The 20015-nt window shown below is 37.9% G+C and overlaps 2 pseudogenes; both read left to right on the plus strand.

Moving 5' to 3' along the window:
* The first annotated feature begins 950 nt into the window (after positions 1 to 950).
* LOC149244674 (calreticulin-like) lies at positions 951 to 17927 on the plus strand (annotated as a pseudogene).
* Positions 3213 to 8487, plus strand: LOC149244675 (galactomannan galactosyltransferase 1-like; annotated as a pseudogene).
* Positions 17928 to 20015: the final 2088 nt, after the last annotated feature.

The raw sequence follows: 20015 nt of genomic DNA on the forward strand, positions 1-20015 counted from the left end.
AAGATAATATGTTAGTTAGTTTCTACTTTCATTATATCTATGTTATGTCTAACTTTCGACACGTGTAGCCACGAAATAAATGTTTATTTTAATTCAGATAATTTGCGTAAAATCAAATCAAGGTAACAAATTATGAGCATCCCCCTAAGGCACTCATTGGGGAAAAAAGCATCCCTGAAAGGGCACTAACTGTTGAAGATGTCACGCACAAGTGGGTGGGTGTATTCAAAATTTTAATCAAATAGATAAAAATATTTAATAATTAGATCAATACTTTTCCTTGTATATATTTTAAGGAAGGATAATTATTTTTTATTTGGTTAATTTTAATTCACATGAACTCACTCTCACTTCTAATAATATAATACATGGCACATAGATTGACTAGATTATGAGGTGGCATCATCCAAGCATGGTGTATAATCTTCAATATTAGTTTTTTGGCTCAAAATTGTTAATTGTTTTTTATAACAAATTATTAAAATTATGTGTTTATGACAAAAATTGTAAATTGAGAATCATAACTCGTGTTCAAAATTAATAAAATGAAATACTTGTATTTACTTCTATGATATTATGATTCATTGGCAATGCTACTGTGTCGAACAATGAACACTCATCACCTTCTTCTCTTTCACATTGCATTCTTCATGCAACAAGATCTAGCGAGAGAGTGACATGTGTATGTCTAATTTTTCCTTTGAATTTTACCTCTCTGCGTACAACTTCATAAAGTTCGACATGGGTATACTTTCATTTCAGTTGTATATTTCATTTTCATAGATCTATTTGCTAAATGTTTACTTGCATTTGAGTTGTATATTTCAGTTTCATAGATCTTTTCGCTAAATGTATACTTGCAGTTCAGTTGTATACTTCAGTTTCATAGATCTATTTGCTAAATGTTTACTTGCATTTATGTTGTAGGTATCCATGTCTGGCCCTTCAAAATGGCATCTAGAGGATTGGTCAAGTTGGCCCTCTCCTATTCATGTGTTGTGCTACGATAACCTCTGCTCATGTTTATCTCTAAGAGTGATTCACAATGGATGGGAAAATCATTTCGTGATATCTAATTGGAAGAAGGATGAGGTTGCAACAAGGGAGTAGCTTCACACTGCTAGAATATGGGATGATGACCCCAATGACAAAGGGATTCAATCTCATCCAGATGCACATTTCTTTGCCATTTTGTATGAGTTTCTAGAATTTAACAACAAGGTTAAGACACATGTTCTGAAATTTTATATGAAGCATGAGTAGAAACTTGACTACGATGGTGGATATTTGACGTAATTGAGTGGTGATGTGCACCAAAATAATTTTGGTGGAGATACACCTTACAACATCATGTTTTTTCCAAACATATGTGGTTACTGCATAAACAAGGGAAGCTGTGAGGTAGCAAGTCCCTGCATTGAGTGGGGTAGAATGCTTTTCTGCATTGGTGCGACCGGGCCAATAAGAGAAGTGGCTGCTGAAGCGACGTTCCCCATATAGATCTCGAGATTTCGGAAGTAGCATTCTTCTCATGGCCCCTGGGAAAACATACCTTTGTGAATCAAAAGTGAATTGACCTTATGAGCTCTTTTTTTGCAGTCCATTCACCTGTCTCCCAATATCAGTCTCGTGGAAACTTTGTTATTACGCAGGTGGGGATGGCATAAATGTTGTCATGACCTACAAAGAAGTAGGTGTCAGTGAAATCATACACAATAAAATTATAGTTTAAACAAATTAATATGAAGCAAATAAACCCAATCCAAAGGCAGCCCATAAGGCATGACAACAAACTGGCTATGCTATTAGTACTGAAGTGGGGTGAGAGCATATACACTGGATATTTTGAAGATCATGAACTCTCAAGGTATCTACCCTAGATCATTCATGATGAAAGCAGATGACCATGTAACAAGATTTGCAAAACCCACTAAGATGTAGTGAAATATTATCAGTGCTCATATTTGTCACTTCTGCAAATTCATGCAAGAAAACAAACAGGAACCTTCGTGAACCAAAAGTGAATTAACCTTATGAGCTCTTTTACTAGCTTTCGAATGTCGGAACAAGAATTTTTTCGCAGTCCATTCACTTGTCTACCAATATCAGTCTCCTAGAAACTGAAAGAGGAAGTCAATAACTAAAATAGAAATAAGCTAAAACTAAGAAGAACCAACATAACATTTTAACAAGAAGCTAATAAGGTTTGTTAGTCTGCAGATGGGGATGGTATAAATGTTGTCATGACTTGCAAAGAAGTAGGTGTCAGTGGCATGAAAATCTCTCATGAAGCCAATTAAAATCAAATGAATTTCAAACACAAAACTGCTTTATATCAAATAATGCATTAATTCGAATAGCACACTTTGTAAATGAATAAAAAGGTGCCAGAAACATTACATAACTTGTCGTGAAAATTATTTCACAACATGAACTGTTGTTTTTTCATGATTCCTTAATAAATATAATAGCATACCTCAAAAAAAAGCACAACCACTTTTACAGATGGGCTGAGTTTGGCCACATAGTGAATGGATGTTACAGGTGAACAACAGAAGGTATCGACTACCATATAGAGAGCTGAGTTTCAAGTTGGTGAAAGATTCTTCTCTTAACTGTCATTTTAATTCTTGCATAATTTTGCCACAAATCTCCATCATGATTACTTTGGCATTGATATGAGAACTCACACAAGGGAGAGAATAATGAGGCTTTTTATTCATCCCATGGTTGTATTTGTTTATATTACAGAATAGAACAGATGAAATGAATAAAAAGGTGCCAGAAACATTACATAACTTGCTGTGAAAATGATTTCACAACCTGAACTTTTGTTTTGTCATGATTCCTTAATAAATATAATAGCATACCTCAAACAAAAGCATAGCCACTTTTACAGATGGGCTGCGTTTGGCCACATAGTGAATGGATGTTACAGGTGAACAGCAGAAAGTATCAACTACCATATAGAGAGATGAGTTTCAAGTCGGTGAAAGATTCTTCTCTTAACTGTCATTTTAATTCTTGCATAATTTGGCCACAAGTCCCCATCATGATTACTTTGGCATTGATATGAGAACTTACACAAGGGAGAGAATAATGAGGCTTTCGACTCATCCCATAGTTGTATTTGTTTATTACAGAGTAGAATAGATGAGTGGATGAGCTGTGGCAGATGTGAAGCAAAACCCTGTTATAGAGATAGAGGGTTCATGGTGAAAGCTTCACAATTTGAAATTATGTCTGCCAATATGGTGCAGAAGAGGAAACTTTGTGATTTTTTCATGTTTTGGGCACTGGTCATTGTTTCTCTGGTACTCTGTTGGAGTTTACAGAGAATTTTCTCTTATGGAATTGCTTATAGAGCTGTCACAATTGAAGCACAACAATATTCAGCACAATATAATTTCAGGATCCAGAGGTTTGATGATACCAATGTGACTGTTGGTACTCAAGAAAATCAAAATGTGAGTTCTGCTATTCAACAGAATCAAAGCAATGAACATGAAATGAATGGCAAAGAGGAGGAATCCTTGTATTGGTCAATGGATGAGTGGGAGAAAAGTTTTGATAATTTCTATGCTAATTCTGACTTTACCTCAAGAGACAAAAATGGTTGAACGCCCATCATCATCTGCTTCTGAGGTGCTTCAAAAAAAACCAGGATTACTACAAGATCCATGGCTTGGACATGTCTTACAACAGAATCCTCCTTAATCAGAAAATGTACACTTTCTGGGCAAAAATTCGTTTGATTAGGGTAGCCATCATGGCTCACCCTGAAGCTGAGTGGATATGGTGGATGGACTCAGATGCTATGATCACAGACATGGAATTTGAGCACCCATTGGAGAAGTACAAGGACTTCAATTTCATAGTCCATGGATGGGAGGAAAATGTTTATAAGAAAAGGAGGTGGTTGGGAATCAATGTGGGGGTTTTTATTATGAGAAACTATGAATGGTCCATGGATTTCATGGGGAGGTGGGTTGTGATGGGGCCTCAGAGTCCTCTGTATGAGTCCTTTGATAAGAAATGCAGAAGATAGAAGTTTAGACAAACACGCGCGAGCTCACAGGTGCAGATCACCAGGAGCTTCCACCAGCAAATGCATTCGCTTCACCTTATTCATTAATCATCAGGAATTAAATAGATACATAGGCAAAAAACAGATTCTTAATTAATAGGAACTGAATGTCAAATAAAGAGAAAATCATAACTACGTAACCTATTCTCCATTAATTTCTAACATCCCCCCTTAATGGAGAAAGGGATTTTTAAACACACCTAAAATGTCCCTAAACAAATCAAACTTCAGTCTTCCTAGTGGCTTAGTGAATTGTGGTTCCTGTGTCCTTGGACACCGAAGGAGATTGAGATAGCGAATCGAAGGATTCATGCATAGGCGATTGTTCTCCTCTTATTTCTTCAATCATCTTCACAACATGACTCATCTTCGGGCGTTGCTCAGGGGGCACAGACACACAGACCATTGCGATTTGAAGCATGCCCACCATTTCCTCACAAAAAATGAGAGCTTGGCTCACAATGCTGACTTGTAAGTATAGCACAGATGTTTCTTCATGGCGAGAATTCCTGATAGACCTTACTCCAAACTTGTCTGAAAAGAAATCAGTCTTGTGAATAGCCCAGAAAAATATCACCGTCATTACTGCAAGGTATGTTCCCAAAACAACCCCAGTTGCAAAAACTTCCTTCAATTTCCAGCTATCAGGCTGGGGGGATGGCTTCACGCAATCCTTAGGAATGGTCATAATTGTAGTGTCGTTCAGAATGGCTATGATCAAAACCATGAATGGAGAAAAGTCAAATTGCCATATCAAGGCGATAAGGAGGAAACCCAACACAATACGAATAGTGATTGACACAACATATATCGTGTAATTCTTCATTCTCTGAAAGATTGCCCGACTTGTTAAAACAACACTAATAATAACACTCAGCCCTGGCTCAGTAAGCACAATATCAGACGCACTTCTAGCTGCATCAGTTGCATCTGCCACTGCAATTCCAATATCTGCCTTCTGAAGTTGCTTCTGCACTCCAACTGAAGTGTCGGTGCATCTGAAATTTCCTCGCATTCGTTGCATCAAACGTTCAAAGCACCAAAAAGCATCAGCTTCATTTTCAAGAAGGACAACCATTGGAGAGCAAAGATCACTCATTCCGTGACAGTAACCAATGTTTTTGTCCATCCATGCATATACTGCCAGAATATCCCAAAGTTTTGCTAAATTGCTTGAATTCTCATAGAACTTCAGTGTCCTATCCGTACGGACCACATCTAAACCTATTTGGTGTAAAATAATCATCCACTGAATGATCTCTTTGTCCATAGGCATGCTACTTGCTATTTCCATTTTGCAATCATCTCCATTTCTGTCCATATCATGCTTTCTACCCACTTGGACCAAACTTTCCACCTCTGTCTGGTTCAAATTGACTTCTATCATAGATGTATTGGAGTTTTCATAACTATCTGTACCTGCAGAAGATTCACGAGCAATGCCTCCTTCAGGATATTCTGGATTGTGAATAATACTGCCATCCTGATTTATCCGTGGTGTATTTAAATTAGCACCACTCCCTACAGATGAATCCATTGTGTGGCAATCTGCTTTCAACTTCGCATATTGTTCTCTTCGACTTGTTCTGAGAGAATTTCGCTCCGCAAAGCTACTTCGACGGACTGCACCCAATGCTATTTTCATTCTAGTTGTCCAGTCAAGCGGAGTTCTCCCAGGACCACAATGCCACAGATTTTCAGCAGACTTATTTGATGTCATCAAGGCTTGCTGAGGCGTACTTTTCACATCCAACTTGTAGAGTCCTCCTATGCGAATACCTGTAGCAATGGGCTTCATCTGATCCAACAAATCTTTAATAATGCAATAAGATTTAAAAAATTCTACCTTGAGGTCCTGATCTGTAATCTTGGACACAGAAATCAGGTTCTTCTTAATGCCAGGAACATACCACACATCAGATATATTCTTGATCTTACCATCAGGCAGAGTAACAAGGACATCTCCATGTCCCTTGATCTTGTACCCACTATTATCTCCAAGATAGAAATTTACTCCAGTGTTGGATTCTTTAAAATTTCTGAACCATTGCTTTTTACTTGACATATGCGAGGAGGCTCCAGAATCCATGATCCAAATATCTGATTCATCCTCCTCAGTAGCAGTGTCACCCTCGGCCATAAATAGTCTAACATCCAGATTCTGATCTGGGCCTGTATCTGCATCTGCATCTGCCAAATGACCTGCATGCCTTTTATGATTGTACCTCTCTTGATTTGCCTTCTTCTTGCAACAAAATTTAGCAATATGGCCTATCTTACCACAATAAAAACATTCAGGAGCAGAGTCATTTCTATACGAGGTCATACCTTGTGATGTCATTTCTGATGTGTTGCCCCTCCTCTGATCAGCCATCTCTCTCCCTTTTGGCTTGAACTTTGTTATCAATGCAAGATCTGGATCTTGAGGCTTGAGAGATGACCTCCTTTCATCTTCATGTAGCAAAATTCTAGTAAGCTCTTCAAAACTTGGAGGCTTTTCCCTTGCATTCAATCCAGTTATAAACATCTGATAGTCATCTGTCATACCGTTCATGGTGATTGTCACCAGATCATCATTTGCCATGGTTTGACCGATATCAGATATTTTATCTTTAACTTCCTTTATCCGAGATAAGAATGACGAAACAGACTCATTCTCCTCCATCTTCATTGAGAGGATCTTCTTCCTGAGGAACAAGGTTCGGCTGGTGTTCTTGATTTCATACATGTCTTTGAGAGTTGTCCAGATCTCATTCACTGTCTTGCAATCCCGAATATGAGGAATGATGCAATCTTTAACTGACAATTTTAGTAGGACCTTTGCCTTCAGCTCCCTTTTCTCCCATTCTTGAGTTGTTGCATTCGTTCCACCATTTGCAACAGTTGGCTTACCTTCATCACCGATGACAATGCTGTAGGTATTCTGACCTTCAAGCAAAGTCTGAAGCTTAAATTTCCAATTTATGTAATTGGAACCATCCAATTTGCTGCTTTCATTTAAATAATCTGCCATCTGAGAATTCATCTTTGAAAAAAAAACAGGCTACCCCGGCAGTAGCGCAGATCACAGATCCTTCAAGGGATCGAGCAATGTTCTCACACCGTTGCCTTACGCTGCTCCCTCGGGGCCTTCTCCAAAACGCAACCTCCAACAGATCACCAGCCCAATTGACAGCTTCGATCTTAAGGCAGAGGCGAAGGCCCACTTTGGCAATTTCTCTGCGCTCCTTCGTGCAGCGCAATTTGCAAATCGCAGGCTAGATCGAAGGCGGCCTCTAGATAATAATGGAGCAGCTCCTTCAACACGGCCTCCGAGCACAGATCCTCAGCAGCAACTCCTCAGGCTGTAGCTCTTCGGCTTCTCTGGTTTGGCGAAACTCTTAATGGCATCTCCTTTCAACCAAATTCATTTGAACCCAAATACCATTTCACACGATCATATCCACACATCGACCATTACAATCACCTTCAGTGGTCGCTCTCTGACTCTGCACAAAAACAGAGTTCTGCAACTTCATCAATTGAATGGGAATGGTCTTCGATCGAGTTACATCAAATGGCATACAATCCACGCAGAAAGTTTATCACGACTCTCCGGCAGATTCCAGGCAGCACAGCGTATTCACTGGCACACATCTCCTCCCGATTTTATGATCTCTGGCTCCAATCACAACCGGAGTCCATCCCTTCCTCGAAGACACGAACCTAACCACGGCATGTGGTGCACCAGTCTGCTGACGAGGAATCGTCTGTGGATAGCGAAATTCTGCCTCTAATGAACGGTTCTGTTGAAGCCCAACCTGTATTTATCGCCCGACAAGATGTCAGTCTTGAAGCTTAAGGTGTCGGTCACCGGTTCGATCCACGTCCTCTCCTCTTAACAAGCAGCTGTTACATAGGTTTAACATCCAGATGCACCTCCTCACAACACAGGTTCAGATCTAGCTCTGATACCATGATAAGAAATGCAGAAGACAGAAGTTTAGACAAACACACGGGAGCTCACAGGTGCAGATCACCAGGAGCTCCCACCAGCAAATGCATTCGCTTCACCTTATTCATTAATCATCAGGAATTAAATAGATACATAGGCAAAAAACAGATTCCTAATTAATACGAACTGAATGTCAAATAAAGAGCAAATCATAACTACGTAACCTATTCTCCATTAATTTCTAACATCCTTTGCTAAGATTTTAATTGATGTGCTGCCTGACAGAGCCCTAACTAATTCTGATGACCAGTCTGCACTTGTTTATCTTATGATCAAAGAGAAGAAGAAATGGACCAACAAGATTTATATTGAGAATGACTATTTTTTTCAGTATTATTGGTTGGACATTGTTGGGAATTTTGAGAATGTAAGTATCCTTGTCAAAATGGCATCCACCTCCTCATAGCTCTCTTTGTTTGCCAGCTTCTTGAGGATCAGGTACTTTTAGTGCAAGGAGAATCCAAAGGAAGATCTAGACTTTTGAGTAGTTCCAGGGCTTCTTTACTACCTACATGTTTTTCATCCACTAGCCGCTCAGAAAACCGGGTTTCCAACTGGTTTGATGGCTAGGTCTAATGAACCGGCCGATTTGATTGGTTTCTAATTCAGACCAGCGAGTTTTGAAAACAATGCCTAGAATGGCAAATATATGATTAGGATTTCACCAAGCTCTCCTCCCAAGGCATGAATGATGTGAGATGAATTTTTGAGACATGGTTTGCAAATTTGCAATCAATATAAAATTGAAATCAAATGCTAACTGAGAATGCAGATAATACAAGTCACCAACAAAAGATAAAATCTCTTCAGATCTTGTAATTCGTTCTCAAAATGAACTCTGATTCGTGTATTCTGTCATAAATAGAAAGAAATGTATGTAGTGAGCTTAAAATGATGCTCCAAGTTCATATACATACCTAGGCAGCTTCCAGTAAGCTAACATCAGGATCTCGGTAAACTAATAAATATTGGCTGAACAAATCTAGCAATAGCAGAAAGCAAACTTACCAAATCTTGCACAACAAATTTAGCAAATTTAGAATAGATAAGTTATATGGAAATATTGTAGAAGTACCTCTTCTTCATGAGGCTTTCTAAGTTGCTCCTGTTCCTTCGGTATCCTCAGCATCTCATGGTACAGAGGATCAGGAACATTTGTTTGCACAGACCTAGACGGTGCAGATATGTGAATTTGTGCATTATTAGATGCTACAAATTGTGAAACCTGAAATGGTTCATTCCCTCTAGTTAAGCCATTCAAAAACATGTATGTCTTAGTGGTGGCACTCAATCTCTCAAACATATCTATCACCAGAGGAGGCTAAGATGATTAAACATCTATGTGCTGAGAGTGTGTGTTCCTCTCAACATCCAGAAATTAGGTGCTAAATAACCAGAATTCAAAATATATAAAAGACATCAATTATTAATCATCTGTAGCCCAGAATCATCATTGAGTAGGGCTGAAACCATGAATGGCATAGACTAGTGATATCGTTGAAACCTTCTTGAAGATGGTTCAACACAATATATCTTGGAGTAGGTATTTATTAAGAATCTGATTGAAATATTCAAACAGGGAATCACCATGCAAATATTTCATCAAAGTGAGTCCCTGAATATAAAGATTACTTCACCATGCAGAGCCCTTGAAGATGAAGATGATAGTTAGACTTCTAAACTTTGGTTTGTCCATAAAAGAAACTTAACATCTTCCCAGGAAATTGGTTGTAATGGATTGTAATGAGATACTTCATTCTCTTAAAAACTAAATTTGCAAGAGGCTAAAATATATCAAATATATTGAAAGAAATTAGGTTTCTTAATGAATTAAGAAACATTAGTAATTGATAATTTAACTAAATTCTATACTAAGGTTCAAATACAAGTTAATATTATAGACAATTCCAACTTTTCTAGTCACAAATTTAATAAGAATGCAATTTTTGGATCAATAGGAACTTCGATTTCTTATATCACCAGATTCCGATAATGGAAGATAATATTGCTACAAAATTAGACGGAACTGACCCAAACTTTGAGTTATGCTAAACTTTTGCCCCAACCTATATCAAAATGTCAATTAAAGTTTTGGATCAATAGAAACTTCGATTCTTATATCACCAAATTCCGACAATGGAAGATAAGATTGCTACAAAATTAAATGGAACTGACTCAAAGTATCACCAAATAGGTTGGAACCACCATGAACCATGAATGATTTCAACTTGCCCTGCGAATGCCGGGCAGGTGAGTCTACATGGTGGATAGTGTTTGCCATAGTGGACATCTAAGAAGAAAATTAAAAAGTTATAATATGAAATATACATATAACAGGTCAAAACAAAATATGATATTGTTGAATATACATAAAGATTAAGAAGAAAATTAACAAGTTATAATATGAAATATACGTATAACAAGTCAAAATATGATATTGTTGAATGTACATAAAGATTAAAGGGAGATCAACCATTGATCATTTAATGAAATGCCATACACACAAGTCCATATTCCTCAATTTTAAACCATCACATACATCAAGAAGAGAGATCATAGCCTGCTGAGATAAATCTCCAAACTGATAACCAATAACTACTGTAATAGGCACCCAAATATTGTAATAATAGGAGATTTGGCAATTGTTGGGTTGGAAATTGTGTACAAAATGGAACAGATCCTACACAACTCCAAATTACTATCAATTACCTAGTATCATTGTCTCTCCATGAAATGATGAGGTCGAATCAAATCCATAAACAAAATAGTGCTAAAAAATTCAACAGAAATAGAGGGACAACTTATAAACCCATTCCTTGAGTTCAGCCTATCAATGTAATCATCAAATTGATGCCATGTGCATAGATGATGTTACCCATATTGACCTAAATTAGCAAAACCCATTCGAATATGATATTGTACTCTAGATAAAGACAACAACGAGGACCACACATGGTAACAAGCAAATTAAGAAAGAGTAACTGCAACTTGAAAGTAATTGTTTGCAACTAGAGAATATAGATAATTGCCATAATGATGTTTTAACAGTTAGCTTCAAGTCCGACAACAAAGAAAATACTGTCGTATGACCAAATAGATCAGAGCTACAGCAGTTGATGAGTGTCGTAAATAGATGATTCAAAAGACCTCAACAACTGTGCGTCAGTAAACTGTCCACTTCCCTAGTGCACCATACCATGTTGATCATGAGGATCATTTTGTGTTACTGAGGACCTGCGCATCAAATCTATGGTGCCTTGGATATCTTGTGAGCTTGCAACCTGAGACGCTTTGAAATTTCTCCCTTGCAACAAGCCAAATACATGTCCTCCAAAGTTTCCAATGCCACCTGCATTGGAAATTTTTTTTGCACAGACCTTGACGGTGCAAATATGTGAATTAGTGCATTATTAGATGCTACAAATTGTGAAACCTAAAATGGTTCATTCCCTCTAGTTAAGCCATACCGTTTCCATTACATTTGTGACAAAAAGCTGAATTCAGCAGCTCACTAGTTTTCAATCATGGTTGTTCGAAGTCCATACCCCACTGAGCATGAAGACCACTAGAAGCAAGGCCATGCCTGAAGAAGAAGCCATAAGCAAGCCCCATGAAGATTGAGCAAAGCCATTAGATATGAGAATTTAAAAAAATTAAAAAAAATAAAGTGAATTAAATTAAATTAAAAAGAGACGTTGCCACACCAAGAGCATGCTTCCCATGTGTCAGAGGTATGGAGATCAAGTGTTGCCTGTCTTATCTCGAATGCATACCTCACTTCTAATTTCTTCTCTTGCACAGACTTTGCCGGTGTCTGAGCCCGGATGGGTTGCTATTGTTGTTGCTATTACCGTTGCTATTTCCAGCACCATCACCACTGCCTCCATCTTTTTCATTGACAGTATAAACTATTAGTCCAATGTCCCTCGCAGCCATTATTACACAACTCCATTAATTCCCCTCGACCACAGCGCTATGATTCCCCCTTCTACACCATTCTCTCCACCCCTTCCTCTTACTATAGTGAAGGTGACTGCCTTCATTTATAACCCTGCACCTTCCTGCCACAAAAGCTCTAGCCATATTTATGTACCAATTATTACATCCATAGGATGAGAACTACTTCTTGGACTAGGGCTTCTAGGAGCCATTTGCTTTTCAGGAAAGAGGCGAAGAAAACCATAGATAATAAAGCTAGATGCAGGTGATGTGGATGGTTTTGAGATCAAATCGAGTGTTCTTTCGAACATGTCGGAATTGTTGGCATTGGACAGTTTGATAGGCTTTTCCTTCAAAGAACTTTAGGAGGCCACAAACAATTTCAGTGGGGTACACAGAATCAAGAATTCTGTCTTCCATGCGGTTCTGCATGGAAACAGAGTGGCGATCAAATAGATGAGAGGGCAGGTATCAAAGGACATCAACGCCCTTCACAGATTCCACCACACGAGTCTCGTCACTCTGCTCGGCATTTGCGTTGAAGAATCATTGGACCAGGACTCGTACCTTGTCTTCGAGTACACCAAAAATGGGTCCCTTAGCAACTATATCCATAGCGCATGGTCACATGCAGGGGGTTCGAACCTGTCATGGAACCAGAGGCTGCAGATCGCTCTGGACATCACAGAGGGGTTGGAGTATCTGCATCAACTCCCACCTGTGTTCACAAGGACCTTAATAGCCACAATATTTTTCTAGACAAGAATTTTTGAGCAAAGATCGCCAATTTCAAATTGGCGAAATGCGAAGAAAATGTGGGTTCGTGTCTGTAGAAGTGGTTCCAAGTTGAAGGCAGAAGGTGAAAGGCTCATGGGTAAAGACTTATTCCTTCCTTCTCCTTCCTTCTCCTTCAGAGCCAACCCTGTACTAGTCAATGACACAATTAGATGAACCCTGGAATATTCCAGGGTTGTAGGCTGGATAATACAACAATATTGTAAAAGCACTCAACAGTTGAGCAGGGTTGCATTCAGCAGTTGAGCAGGTTCAATCATAGAGCGCTAGCGATGGGTAGAAGTAGGAAGTAACTTCTATATTTTTACTTCTGTCTTTTTTTCTTCATGATTCATTTTCCTTTCTTCATGAATCATTCCCCCTATATGGCGAGTTTCCAATGCTGCCAGTCCTGCAATAAGATTTGGAATAAGATTACGCCTGGTTACATGCAAACAAAAGAGATGGCACCTGGAAGTTGTGGCAGGTAGGAGTGGCATGGCAGGCATACAAGCAGTGATAATTAGTGGTGGCAGGCGTACCCTGGCCTACAAGTAGGGTTGATGCTTCCTCTATTATACAATGCAGTCCATGGAAATCCAAAATGTGGAGATAACATTTAGTGTCATCGACTAATGCCCGCATTAGATTAGGTAGTATTTTTACCAGTTTCAAAATATCAAGCAAACACAAAATTATAACATATTCTATAACATATGCTTTAGCTTCAGATTAGCTTCGGTCCTCGGGAAGAGGCTAAATAACATGATGTATCAATATGTGTCTACAAAACTTGGTTTATAGTTGATAAGCAAGGAGTAAAAGTGGCACTAATAATGCTAATGTGCTCATTTCCTATTGCTGTAGTCCATGCTTGGACGGTACGGACTAATAAGATTCATGCAATTCTTGCTTATGTTGGAAAGAACCATCATATTAAGAAGGACGTATCGCATGAATCAAATCAATTTACTCATGTTTATATTTTATTCTTCACCTTGCTGCTAATTATATCGTTCTCATTGATAACAAGGAGAAATATTCTGGAACTTTATGCTGGAAATAATTACGATCGTCTGTCAATTCACTGAACACCTCCTACACCACATCACTGCCTTGACTTTTCCAGTATTGAAGAGGCACCATCGCCATACTCACCACCATGACCCTTCTAGCCTAAAGAGGCCTTAACCGACTTCATAGGTTTGTATAAATATAGCTGAGTTGTGATAGAAGAATATAGTCCAGACACACAGTCCAAGTATTGGTATGTAGCTGTAGCTGCCGTTTACTGTTTCAATGTTATGAGTAGTTTTTGTTAGCAACTGAAGTTGCATCTTTGAGTTATGTACATTGTGTTATACTTTCATTAATATTTCAATTGGTATCAAAGCCAGATGAGCAAGGAATTGTTGAAGGAATCATTTGCAAAGAGAGATGGTCATTGCTATGTGAACAACCACCATCCACATTAAGTTCGCAGCCTGTTCTTATTGTGAAGAGAAGATTTTCTGAAGATAAATCCACCCCTACTCAGTCGTAGTAGAGTTGTAGTGAAGTCATGGTGTGGTTGGAGTGTAAGCCAGTGTCGGCTAGCATGAAGTAGAAACTAAGGAATGAGCTACCTGTGTGCGTGAGTCAACGTGTGATACAGTGACCATTGAGGTTGGTTTCCCGTGGGTTTGAGTTGCAGTGAGTGTGTGAGAACACCATAAAGTATTGTGGTGTGAAGTGGCTGAGGTACGAGCAATTGGTAATTTCTGTACGTGGAGTATATAAGAGTCCATCGATTGATTAGAGCTGAAGCTGCCATGTTATGAAAAGAAACTATAGAAGCTCATACTGTCGCCCATCGCTCGTTTGAAGAGCCAGTGAAGTTTGTAGTCACTGGTTTGGTGAAAGGAGGTCTGGTTATGAGTGCAATTTGCATGAAGCTGATGCTCTAATTTTTGGAGAACGTGTTGTGTGATTTTTGCAAATCATGGCATAACTGACTATGCTCTGCAGCATTTCAAAAGTAAATTCTATGTAGCATGGCCCTGTGTGAGGGTCACGTATAACTGCCTTGTGTGGGGAGGACTGCTCCAAATTTGGAGGCGCCTACGATTTGTATCGATTTCTTAATAGAATCCATCGAATATTTATATTCTCCATCGACCTCATATTCTTCAAGATATTATTGTCCCTCACCCTGCAACTAGCACCGCTGGAAGAAGAAGGAAAAGCGTAAATGGAACCGTCGTTGAATATGTAAATTCTGCACCAGATTGCAGAGCCACTCGCCATATTGAGGTGTCATGGATTGAGCTGAAAACGGCAGCTGCAGTTTTTATGTGGTTGAATGTCTACGTTGCTGTTAGCCTTGAAGAGTCAGCATATCATTGGAAGTTTTTTTTCCTTAAAATAAACAACGTATGTTTGGTGTAAATTAAGAGGAGGCATAAATTTAGTGTGAAAAGTCCCCTGAAAGTTACCAGAATGAAGTCATAAGTCAAAAAGCACGTAAACATGTTTTGGATGAAAATTGTGCCTTATGAGGCGCATATTAAAAATCATATTTTTTTCGGGGGCGATATGGAAGATATCTTCATTCAATCATGAAAGCAGCTATAAGATAGAGGAAAGACAATGGTCACGGGTTGCAAAGCACAACTGAGGCAGATGAAGAAAATGAATTGAAAAAAAAAGGAAAATATCATTGCCATGTTTAAAGAAGTTTAGGCTGGAGCCAAGGAACTGAGAAGTCTAGCTGAAGACAAAGAAGAAATCGAAGGTGATTGTTGTAGCTTTGATCTGCTACCACCACCTATATTTATTGGTAAGTATTTTGATTTATGGGTTATTAGAATACTAACGTTTCTTCGAGCTAAAGACTTAATTGGAAACTCGTCTAACAAGCCATATGATGAAGTATGTGATGATTTAGCATTAAATTTTATAAATTAAGGATTGGATGAGAAGTTTTTGTGCAAGGTAGCAGAAGCTACAACTTCCAATGAAGCATGAAATATCCTCGAAGTAGAATTTGGTGCAAGGGAGAGTAATCAAGTCGAAGAATGTAGTGTTGTTCAGCCTATTGTAGTAGTGCTTGAAGATGAGAATGAAGACGGATTTGTAGCAGTGAATCTATAGAGAGATGAAGGATTTTGTGAATCTCACTTGAAAGTGGATCAAAATGTTGACGGTGTGTTATCAGTAGATGTTGATTTTGGCATAGATAATGTTTCCAATGGAGAAGCATCTGGTTTAGTGGATCCAACAATTGAAATTGTTGATGTTAAATTTGATGAAGAACAATTAACTCATGACGAGTTGTTGCAGATGATGAAACATAAACATCTTATTGTTAGACTGTTATTTGGTGAGAGAAACCCACTTGTGTCTGAAAACCAAGTGGAAGAAAACCTATTTGTATAACAAAGGTGGAGACTCAATATTACGAGACATCCATAAAGTTAAAGAACGGAGAAGAGGAGAAATCTCTTGGTATAGAACATAATGAATAGAACTAGTATGGTTCTCAAAATGTTTTTTCATATAAACTTAAAAATGATTTTGTGTGTGTAGATGCTAGAAGCAACCAAGATGAAGCAACAAAACATGAAGAAGAATTAAAGTTACTTGAAGCATGGCTTGAAAAACCATATATTGATGATGCCTGCATAGAAATTGCAGCTATGAATATTGAAGACAATATGGATGATATAGAAAATGAAAATGAAATTTTCATGTATTGGATCCCTGAAGAGATTAAGTTCTATTCTGACTTATGTGGCAGCAAATTGATAATCCTAAGATTGACGATGAAGAACAAACTATAGAAGATGGCATGTGGCAGCAGTCCACATAGCAAAAGATTTTTGAAGAGGTAAAAGATGTCCATGGACACCCTGAAATGATTTTCTATATTTTGGAAGATCTGCAACAACAAATGAAGAAACTAAAATTTGAAGCCTACAACAAAAAGACAAAGATGAAGCAATTCAGAGGATACAGGATCTGGAAGAAAAGGAAAAAGAAATCGAGCACAAGAGCTTATGTCAAAATTTTGAACCATTGTAATCATAGATGAGATTTAGACCAACATGCATGTTTAAGTTTTGTTGAGTCATGGTTATATTGTCGATCGTAATTAAGGGGTTGTTGGAAATAATTACGATCATCTGTCAATTCACTGAACACCCCCTACACCACCTCACCGCCTTGACTTTTCCAGTATCGAAGAGGTGCCACTGCCATACTCACTGCCATGACCCTTCCAGCCTGAAGAGGCCTTAACCGACTTAATCATTTTGTATAAATATAACTGAGCTGTGATAGAAGAATATATCATCTGGATGCACAGTCCAAGTACTGGTATGCAGTTGTAGCTGCTGGTTTACTATCTCAATGTTATGAGTAGTTTTTGTTAGCAACCGAAGTTGCGTCTTGGAGTTATGTACGCTATGTTATACTCTCATTAATCTTTCACTTTATACACTGATTAGGATATTTCCATTTTGCCACAAAAAAAAATTAAGGATCCTGATGCCAAAAAGATAGAAGACGGGGAACACAAACAGTACATTCCATATACAAAAGACAAAAAAATTGAGAGATATGACGAAATTATACAAGAAATTCTAGATTCAGATGCCACAAAGGCAGAGGATTGGGATGATGAGGAGGATGGTGAGTGGAAAGTACCAACCACTCTAAATCCAGAGTACAAAGGATGCTAGAAGCCAAATAAAATTAAGAATTCAAAGTACAGGGGAAAATGGTTTGCGCCAATGACTGACAATCCACATTTTAATGATGATTCGTAATTATATGTTTTCCCTAGTCTAAAATACTTAGGAATCAAGCCATGGCAAGTAAAATCAAGAACATTGTTTTTTATTGTTTGATGATCTAGAATATGCGAAGAAGTTGATAGAAGAGACATGAGGATAACACAAAGATGTTGAAAAAGAAGGTTTTGAAGCAGAAGAGTAAAGCAATGATGAGGAGGAAGGCTATAAGGATTCTAATACTGAGGAGATAGCTGACGAGGTTGAAGAGCCAGAAGAAGATGAGGAGGCTACTGAACATAACAAGTTGTACGTGATACACATTAGGTGGAAGTTAGTTGGGGTAGAGATTCTAACATAAATTCAAATATTGTTAGCTTAGTGAGAAATTATAACATTCTGCACAATCGTATTTGATGTTCCAAAATGATTTGGAACAAATTTGGGTTGATTTCTATCAGGTATTTTATGAGAGGGACACATCAATTTTTTAATGACTAAGTGTCAAATGAATCTGTTAACCTACATAGAAAACTTGTCTCTTTTGAGAAATTTTCAATAGAAATAAATTTGGAAAGCTATTTAATATTTGTTAAAAGGAAATTTGGAAAGATATTTGATATTTGTTAAAAAAAATATATCCATTTTTTATGTATATTGCATTTTGATTTTGTGCGTTCTGGCAAAGGTAAATGAAAATTAGTGGCCTCTCATAGAGGCCGAAAGCTACAGAGTTCTGGTAGATGTTGTGTTCAAGTCACGAGAAGAATAGGGTAAGGTAGGGTAAGCTACAGAGTTTCTTTGCATGCATGTAAGTAACTGGGCTTTTTGTTTCAGTAGAAGAGAAAAGAAGGAAAGAGGTGGGGTAAACATATAGTTTAACAATTCTATGATGATTATTGTGATACTGAGAATGATTGTGAATGTGAATATGAATTTGTGCCTCCCTTGATTAGAGCTCACAGTGATTTGGTTAATAAATCCAAAATCGAGGATGGTTCGATGGTTCCAGTGAAGAAAATGGGGCTCAAGAATTTTAGGTAGAGATTAGTATGTTGGGAAAGGTCTACCATCCAATGAAATGTTGCTCGAATTCATGAATTGATACCTCATGGCATGCTGAGCCAACACCTTTTCTATTTGTAGTAGAATGGGATTGAGCCTCTCAATTTGAACAATTGGCCACTTAGCGCTTGCTTTTGATGATACTTAAATAACCTGGCTTACAAAATGACCAGTCACAGGAACTTGAAGCTTTTGAATATTTTTTATCATAGGCTTCCAACAAAAGTCTCTGATTCTGATCTTGCAAAGCTTGCTCCTAAGGATAAAACATCTGTGGAAACAATATTGGCCAACACATTTGGATATTTTTCTCTAGGTTATGAAGTCAAGTTTTAATTGTAGTATCTTTGACTGCCTATTTTTTAGGAAAATTGTGGAAGTCTTTTTTACTCTCTTTTATCTATTACAACTAGCCGATGTGTAACTAAAAAATCAGATGTTTACAGTTTTGAGTTGTGGTCTGGATCTAAACTGATAACAAGCCAAAATGTAATTCTGGAGTTGATAATAGGCTAGAAGGACTTGGATTTGAAGCGGTATGAAGATAAGGTACTTTTAATATGGAGCTTAGTTGATAATAGGCCAGAATGAAAATTTGGAGTTGTGATTATGGAGTTGATAACAATTGTTGATGGATCTCAGTTGATAGTAGGCCAGAATGAAAATTTGAAGTTGTGCTTATGGATTTGATAACATGCCACAAATTCTCGAATGTGAAGCGGTCTAAAGTGTGAAGTGGTCTGAAGTGATGGTTCATTTGTTGCCTTGGTTTAGACACATCAATAGGGATTAGGAAGGAACTAGGACATTTATAGATCTAGTACTTCAATCGACAACATGGCTAAGTTTTCCTTACATCAGCTCACTAAAACAATTACATCGCATAACAAAAATTGATAGTGGGGATATAGTCAAGAAAAATGGGTCGTACAAAGCTTTCCTTGCATCGTCTCACCAGAATGACTACATCGCATAATAGAAATAGATAGTCGGGACATAGTCGAGAAAAATGGGTCATACAAAAGCTAGAAAAATGGGCTATACAAAAGTATTTTCATTTCCACTTGTCAGATTTTCATTCAACAAAGGAGGATAAAAACAGAATGAGGGTATTGGCTAGGAGGATGAAAATGGAGTGAGGGGATTGGTTGTGTTGGATAGTGCTTGCCCAGCCAATTCTATGTAGGGAACACTTTTGGTGTAATTATTTAATAATCATAAATAGTATTGAGGAATCTGAAGAGTTAAGGAGAAAAAATCTCAAGATGGGAGAGAATAAATAGAAAGAAAAAGAGGTCACGCCATTTAGAAAGAAATATGGATGAGGTTTATCAAAGCCATGAAGTGAAATAATTATTTCCACAACATGCCTTAAGTATGTGTA

The sequence above is a fragment of the Pinus tabuliformis genome, chromosome 8, assembly GCF_031772625.1.
Source record: "Pinus tabuliformis cultivar Carrire ecotype Pingquan chromosome 8, CPIR1, whole genome shotgun sequence".
Classification (NCBI taxonomy): Eukaryota; Viridiplantae; Streptophyta; class Pinopsida; order Pinales; family Pinaceae; genus Pinus; species Pinus tabuliformis.